The following is an 8,473-nucleotide window of genomic DNA, read 5'->3' on the forward strand; positions in this document are numbered from 1 at the left end:
CTAATTTACAGCTCAATAGCTGATGAGCTGTCATGTCGGCCCTTGAAGAGGCACTCTGGCTTCCTTTCATGCTTTCTGCTCTGGCACTTGTTAAATGTGTGGGGTGTTTAAGGAGGAGAAGGAGGAGGATGAGGGGGGGGGTGGTGATGATGTTAGGGGGGGTGGTATAAAAGGCCAGACTGGTGCCACAACCTGTCATTTCCAAGCCGCTGACCCGAGCACCAACATGCAAGGAGTTTTATTCGCAGTGCTGTGTTCCCAGATCCTCCTGGCCGGAGCGTCCGGGAGCCACCGGAACGCCAGCGTTCCTCGCCACCATCCACCGTCCTACATGATGCGCCTGTATCGCAGCTTCAGGCCCGGACAGAGCCCGTCTGAGCATCACACGGAGCAGGACAGGAGCAAACAGGCCGACACCATCAGGAGCATCATGTCCAAGAGTAAGGAGATACTGTTTATTGTTTAATTCATTGAATGGAGTAAATGGTAGTGGGTGAGAGAGAGGGACGGGCTGGGGGGCAGGTGGACCTGACCTTTAAAAAAAAAAAATCATCTACAGTAAAAACGGTCAAAAACCTAAAGGCAGCAGCAGTGTTTCACAACCCAGTCCTCGGAGACCCCCCCTCCAAGACGTTCAGATATTTCCCCTGGTACCTAGTGCTACAGGTGGGCTGGGAGCTGGGCCAGAGGAACCATGTGAACAGGCTGACCCATCCTGAGGCAGAAATATGCCAATACGGGCAGATGTAATTGTATTGATTCAGTACTTTTTACTTGCAATATGAGTCAATTATAGTACATTTAACTTTTAAAAAATGTGGAAAATAAAAATTGAAAAAGTAAAAAATTTATTATTTAATTTAATTTTATTATTAAATATATATTTTTATATTGAAATAATTACTTAATTATAAAAACTTTACAGTATTTTTCACTCTTAAAAAATTATAATAAAAAATAATAATATTTTCTGGCAAGTTAGGGCAATACTATAAACAAAAAAAAGTCCATCGTTTATTTTTTAAAAATTATTTAAATAATAATTATTTTTTTAATTATTTTTTTTAATGCTCTACATATAGAAACACTTCTAGTTTTTGCCCTGTTGTTTTTTAGGGTTTTTTTTTTTATTATCTCTAAGCTGTCAGATGTTCCTAAATTCAACCCAGACACCTTCAGCAAGGCCAATCCACATCACCGTCCCCAGAGCCCCACAGCCCCGCTCCCCCAGTCTGCCCCTCCGCTGCCCCGGCGGCTGCTGCTGCTGCTGCCTCTGCTGCTACGGTGGTGGTTAATGTGGATTAGCATCTCGCCAGACATCCCCATACAAATCACATGTTAGCCCAAATCCACATCTCAGCACCCTCTCCGCTTTTCACACTTGGGCCTGATTAGATTAGGTAGTGTATCCCGAGTGTGTGCCACTGTGTGTGTGTGTGTGTGTGTGTGTGTGTGTGTGTGTGTGTGAGGGTGAGAAAGCTGGAGCCTGGGTCTTGTTTGAAGAGGATATGCACTGGATGTGTTAAATGATTGGTTTCGATCCGGGGTTTGTTTGGAAAGAATTAGGTAGTGGAGCTTGGGTGCAAATAACACGTATGTAGGATACACTCTTACACACACACACTCTCTTACACACACACACCATGGTTTCTGACAATTAATCAACGAGTTCTGCCACACCCTCCATCAGTATAGTGATATTATAGTGTTTTAACACCTAACCCCCCTTTTTTTTGCTTAAAATTCAGGTGTGCTTCTAATTGTCCGTTCCACCTTAAATGGTGCAGCAGTTACATTACGGCGCCTGCGGCGCCGTAATGTAACTGCTGCACCATTTAAGGTGGAACGGACAATTATTTTTAACAAGCGTGCAAATGCAAAAATAAGGAGCCTAATTGTATTCCTAGTGCATAAACAGCTCATAATAACTCCTGCTACTCATATTAGAGCTAATTCCACATCTTTTAATTATCATCAGAAATGAGCTATAGCCGTAATACACCTTCCAATACACTTCATTAGAGCGCATCTGAACGCCATCCACTCAGCCTCAGTGTGTATTCAGAGCTCCATTACTCCCATCTATCCTTCCATTCATCTGGAGATCTCCACAATAGGCAGTGGACATGTAAACAACATTAAAGGAGCCATACCTTGATTTTAAAATAAATAAATAAATAAATAAATAATTAAAATACAATAATAACCCCCTGTTCCCCCTCTTCCGCAGGCCTGATCTACCACGACACGCACTGGGTAGCGACCTTCGACTTCTCCTCCCTGCTGTCCGAGCACCACGTCCAGGCGGCGGAGCTGAGGGTCCGCACGCACCATCACCAAGCCAACGTCACAGTGGAGATCCGCCATCAACAGGAGCATCCCTGCCACCGCCACAGCATCTGTCTGGAGGACCAGTCAATGGGCTTCCTCCCAGAGTCGTCCCTGATTGGCTCATCTAGTCACTGGAGGGTCTACAACGTCACGGCCCGGCTGGTGCACTGGATGGAGAAGACGGCGTCTCAGAGGAACAGGAGGCTGCAGAAGGTCAGGAAAAACCAGCAGGCCCAAAGCAATGTCCAGCCGGGCCTTAAGGCCTCTGCCGGCGGGGCCAGCAGAGCCATGCTGGTGGTGTTTTCTCAGACAAGCTCCAAGAAGGGCACTCAGGACAAAGCCAGCCTCCTCCGAACCGCTGAGCGCTCCAAGTTCCTGCTGCCCTCAGACAGTCAGGTGACACGCAGGGTGAAGAGGCAGAGGAGCCGGAGGGGTCAGCCGATTAAGAGGCACCCGGAGCCGTTGAGGACGGAGAGTGAGAGGAAGAGCCTGTGCAGCAGAGTGGACATGCATGTGGACTTCAACCAGATCGGATGGGGGTCCTGGATTGTCTTCCCCAAGAAATACAATGCGTACCGTTGTGAAGGAACCTGCCCTAGTCCTCTGGGGGAGGAGTTTCAGCCGACAAACCACGCATACATGCAGGTGAGTGATGGATGTTCTTCAGGGTTCTTCAGGGTTCTTCTGGGTTGATCTAGTCCTAGACTCGTTTCTGGAGCGTGTAACTAAGTGTGTACGGCCTCTTTTCCTCTCCGCAGAGCCTGCTGAAGCATTACCACCCTGGCCGAGTTCCCTCGCCCTGCTGCGCTCCAACCAAGATGAGTCCCCTCAGCATGCTCTACTACGAGAACGGGGAGATGATCCTCCGGCACCACGAGGAGATGGTGGTTGAGGAGTGCGGCTGCCTATGAAGGTCCTGAAGGATATCTGCAAGGGCTCATTTCTTAAGCCCACTCTTTCCAGGATACTCTCTCACCAAAGCTCTGCTGGATGGTGTACCTTCATGAAAGCGATGGGAAGCAGCCTTCCAACACACTTCAACCCAGAGATGCATCCTGAAACTAGGCAGCTCCAGGTCAAGCAGCACTAAAGGTCAGTGCACCACGGCCTGGTAAACCCTCCAGTTAGGACCAGAGGAGGCTGTAAAACTCAGGCTAAGAGAAGACCTGGAAAACCACTGTATGGTTTAGAGAGCTCTCCAACTGCTATGACTGGAGAAGAACCGGAGGAGAACCTGAGGAGAACCTGAGGAGAACCTGAGGAGAACCTGAGGAGAAAAGATCTACAGACAGTATTTGTTATATTTAAATAAGAACCCAGTGAGGTTCTCAAGCACTGTGGATGCATTTAAAACAGGGTGACCATCCATGTAAATATTTATTGTAAATAATCGAGAACAGAGAACAGATATTTATATTTATTTTATTTATTTCTTTGATAAGAAATGGTCTGAAGAATGTTATTTTTGCAAAAGAAATAAATTTTTATGAATAAATATTGTTGTATGTTTTTTAAATTATTATTACAATTGTGCTGTAATCACAATAAATGCCATAGATTAAGCATAGCTGAAGACAGTCAGTAAGGGACGCTGAATGGGGGTGGGGGAAATCTTAGGAAGATTCCAAAGGGCCCTTGGAGAACTACCAGGGGCCCTAAATGTTTTCATGGGGCCCAAAATATATATATATATATATATATATATATATATATATATATATATATATATATATATATATATATATCTCAAATAAAAAAAAGTATTGGGACACCTGTCTTAATCACTGAAGCCACTTCAGGTGTATAAAATTGTTCCTCCAGTCCTGCAGTCTGTCTTTCTCACACACATCAGTGAAAGAACGGGAGGTTCTGAAGAGCTCACTGAACTCCAGCGTGGTTCTGTATGTAATAGGAGACACTGCTGCACCAACAACAACAAGTCAGCTGGTGAAATTTAGACCTTCCCTCCTAGATCTTCCTCCATCAGCTGTGAGTGGTATTATTATTGAACAGTGGAAGAGTTTAGGAGGAACAGCTCACAGAGAGCAGCTCAGCCACCGAGTGTCTGTCAGACCACGTAAAGCTACAGAGCGGGGTCAGGGCCGAGTGCTGAGCTCAGAGCAGAGTGCAGAAAAGCCTCCAACTTACTCAGTAACTGCAGCAGAGCTCCAGACCTGCTGCTGCTGGTAGAGCTTAGAGCAAAGGTGGACCAGCTCCATATTAATAATGCCTATGGGGTTAGAATGGGACTGTAATTAAGGATATATATATATATATATATATATCTCAAATAAAAAAAAGTATTGGGACACCTGTCTTAATCACTGAAGCCACTTCAGGTGTATAAAATTGTTCCTCCAGTCCTGCAGTCTGTCTTTCTCACACACATCAGTGAAAGAACGGGAGGTTCTGAAGAGCTCACTGAACTCCAGCGTGGTTCTGTATGTAATAGGAGACACTGCTGCACCAACAACAACAAGTCAGCTGGTGAAATTTAGACCTTCCCTCCTAGATCTTCCTCCATCAGCTGTGAGTGGTATTATTATTGAACAGTGGAAGAGTTTAGGAGGAACAGCTCACAGAGAGCAGCTCAGCCACCGAGTGTCTGTCAGACCACGTAAAGCTACAGAGCGGGGTCAGGGCCGAGTGCTGAGCTCAGAGCAGAGTGCAGAAAAGCCTCCAACTTACTCAGTAACTGCAGCAGAGCTCCAGACCTGCTGCTGCTGCTGGTAGAACTTAGAGCAAAGGAGGACCAGCTCCATATTAATAATGCCTATGGGGTTAGAATGGGACTGTAATTAAGGATATATATATATATATATATATATATATATATATATATATATATATATATATATAATGGGTATATATAGCCATCAATTATATATATTTATAAATATATACCCTTTTTGCATTTTGCATGGTCATAAGTATTCAGACTTTTCTATGACACTTGAAATGTAGCTCTGGGGGTCTCCCATTTCTCTTGCTCATCTTTTAGAGGCAAGGCCTCTTAAATAGAAGAAGTTTGGAATAACAAGGACTGTTCATAGAATTGCCCACCCCACAAACCTAAGTAAGAGAAGGCCCTTGTTAAGAGATGTGACCAAGAACCCAATGGACACTCTGGCTGGGCTTCAAAGATCCAGAAACTTCCAGAAGGTCAACCATCACTGTAGGAGACATGACATCTCCATCTGCAAATATCACCAAATAAATGCTTATCTAATCTAATCTAATGCATGTATCATATATCACTGCTGTCCAATGAAAGCTGTGAAAATTGTGATTATTTAGTAGATGCAAAATTTTTTTAAATATTGAATGGAAGTCAATGTAGAGTTTACTCCAAATCATTTAGATCATTTCTATTGGTTCATTCATCCAGACCTATTTACACAGTGTACAGAAGCAGCTACATTCCACTGTGTTGCTAAATGTCTTCAAAGTAAAATTGTTATTAATGTAATATATATTATTATTATTATTATTATTATTATTATTATTATTATGTGTTTGTGTTCCTCAGTTGGACTAACCATCCTGTCACACTAACTGTTCATTAAAAATAACACACTCATGCTTTAAATGACATCATAAAGAAAAATTAACATCATTTAGGCATTTTAAGGGGAGCCAGTACCTTTTTTTACCCAATTAATGCAAGAAAATAATATTTTGAATTAATTGGCATGTGTGCTTGCCACGAAACGTCACCGCAAAAAGAACTGCTGGCATTTTAGGATGTAATTTACCACCCTGTTACATAGCATCCCATCAGATTTCTTTGTAAATGATCATGAAAGGGATCATATCAATTAAATTAATTAATGTTATTAAATTAATTAATAAAAAATGTATTAAAAGTATGTTATGCCAGAGGTGGGGTATGAAAGGTGTTTACTCTCATAATGAAAATGTAGTAAATATTAAAAAATTATGTAGTTCATTTTGTAGGCAACTGTGCATTTACCTAAGTAATGTAATTATGTTTATTTAATTATAATTGCATGTATTTACTATTTTCTTATAATTTCATGTAAATAGTACAAACAAATGAACTGCATTAAATATACTAATTCCAATAAAACATACTAAATCTAATAAAACAAAGAAAAATTAATTAATTCTGAGCATTAAAGAAACCAAGCCTTGCTCATCACCTGCCCAATACTATCCCTACTGTGAAGCATGGTGGAGGCAGCACCATGCTGTGTGGGGTGTGTTTCAGTGGCTGGGACAAGGAGACTGGTCAGGGTTGAGGGAGGGAAAGCTGAATTGAGCAAAGTACAGAGATGTTCTTCAGGAAAACCTGATCCAGAGCGTTCTGGACCTCAGACTGGGCCAAAGGTTCACCTTCCAACACGGCAATGACAACACAGGAGTGGCTTAGGGACACTTCTGTCAATGTCCTTGAGTGCCCCATCCAGTGCCCTGACTTGTACCCAATCGAACATCTCTTGAAAGACCTAAAAAATTGCTGCCCACCCAAAGTCCCCACCCAACCTGACCAAGCTTGAGAGGATCTGTATAGGGAAGAATAGACTGGAGGCTGTAATCACTGCCATAGGAGCTTCAACTGAGTACTGAGTACTGAGTAAAGCGTCCAAATACTTATGTCAAATGTGAAATTATGACCGATCGCATAAATAAAGTGATAATCTCACTGTTTAATCAAACCGTTTGATCAATTTCAATCATTATCAGATTTGTGTCCAGAGCTCAGATGGACCCCAAATGCAGGACCCCTAAAATCGGCACCCAAGAGCTACACTTACAAACCCGGCGGCTCCATTTCCTGCACAAAACCTCTCGAACTCTGAGCCTATTGAACGTAGATTATCTCTAGGTCTCTCTGTGGTCAGCGGCGCTCACCCTGGTGGGCCGCAAGCCTGTTAGGTCAGCAGGTCACGGGTTGAATACACACGCAGCCAGTTTCTTTTGTTGGGCTGGATGAGTCACTGCAGCTGGGGCACGTCAGGGCCCTTCCAGAAGAGCCTGCACACACACTGCTGAAAACTCACACACAGCACAGGTAGGTACCAACAAGCTGACCATTAACTTTAATATTTCACTTGTGTTATTATTATTCTTATTATTTAATATTTGATTAGAAATCTGGCTCGAATGTTAGATGTGTGTGGCGGTGGCTCAGTTATGACCTGGGTTGTGTGGGTTGAAGAGGCTCTGAAGAGTCTTGTCTAAATGGGGCTCTTTTTCTTGGCTTTACTGAAAAATCGTAATATAAATCGTAAAATTATACGGTAATGTTGCTTGAGATGTTTGAAGCTGGTGTTTCATCGAGTTTGTGCCTTTTGGAGACCAGTTCATCATCATTTCATCACCCAAACCTGTGCATGTATATCTGTATACATCAGGCCCTTTATTAGGACATTATTAATTAAGTTCTTATGCATCTTTCCACCATCAAAGACCCTTGGAATTCAATGCAGATTTTAAAATCTTGGTTTATTAAAAATCTTTGCTTTTGCATTGTGGAGTGCTGTATTGGCTAGAATCCAAAAGATCTCTATTTTAGCTTTTAGTTAAAAAACTACAACTCCCATGTTGCTTTGCCCAGTTGGCTGCCTTTGCAGATTAGAGTTCGAAAACTATTATTTATTCATTGTTTAACACTATTAAAAATCATTAAATCTATGGAATCCATAATTTCATAAAAAATTAGCCTAAAAAATAAAATATGGAAAAACCGGAAATAGTATTTTCACGTTTTTTATGTAAACATATCTTACTGAAACTAAATGCTAAGTTTAATTTCATGAATCAAATGATATTAGCCGATGTTTGTGATGAAGTTGGTAAATTTAAACACATTTAAAATCTACTTTTGTCCTTTAAATTATTTTTTTCTGGCTTCCCATCGTCAGCTAATCAAAATGCTTAGCTAGCTGTTGTTTACAAAAGAGCTCAATCACTGAATAAAGGAACGGCGCAGTGCTGAATAGCTAATTTTTCATTGTTTATGTAGGATATTAACCCAATTCAGATGATTTAAGATCATATTATGTGTTGGTATAACTTCGCAACTTATTTTTAAAAGCTGTATTTCCAAAAAACGAGCATTTGGTGAAAAACTACAACTCCCATGATGCTTTGCCTAGTTAACCGTTAACAACGCGGC

This window comes from Salminus brasiliensis, chromosome 22 (assembly GCF_030463535.1).
Source record: "Salminus brasiliensis chromosome 22, fSalBra1.hap2, whole genome shotgun sequence".
NCBI lineage: Eukaryota > Metazoa > Chordata > Actinopteri > Characiformes > Bryconidae > Salminus > Salminus brasiliensis.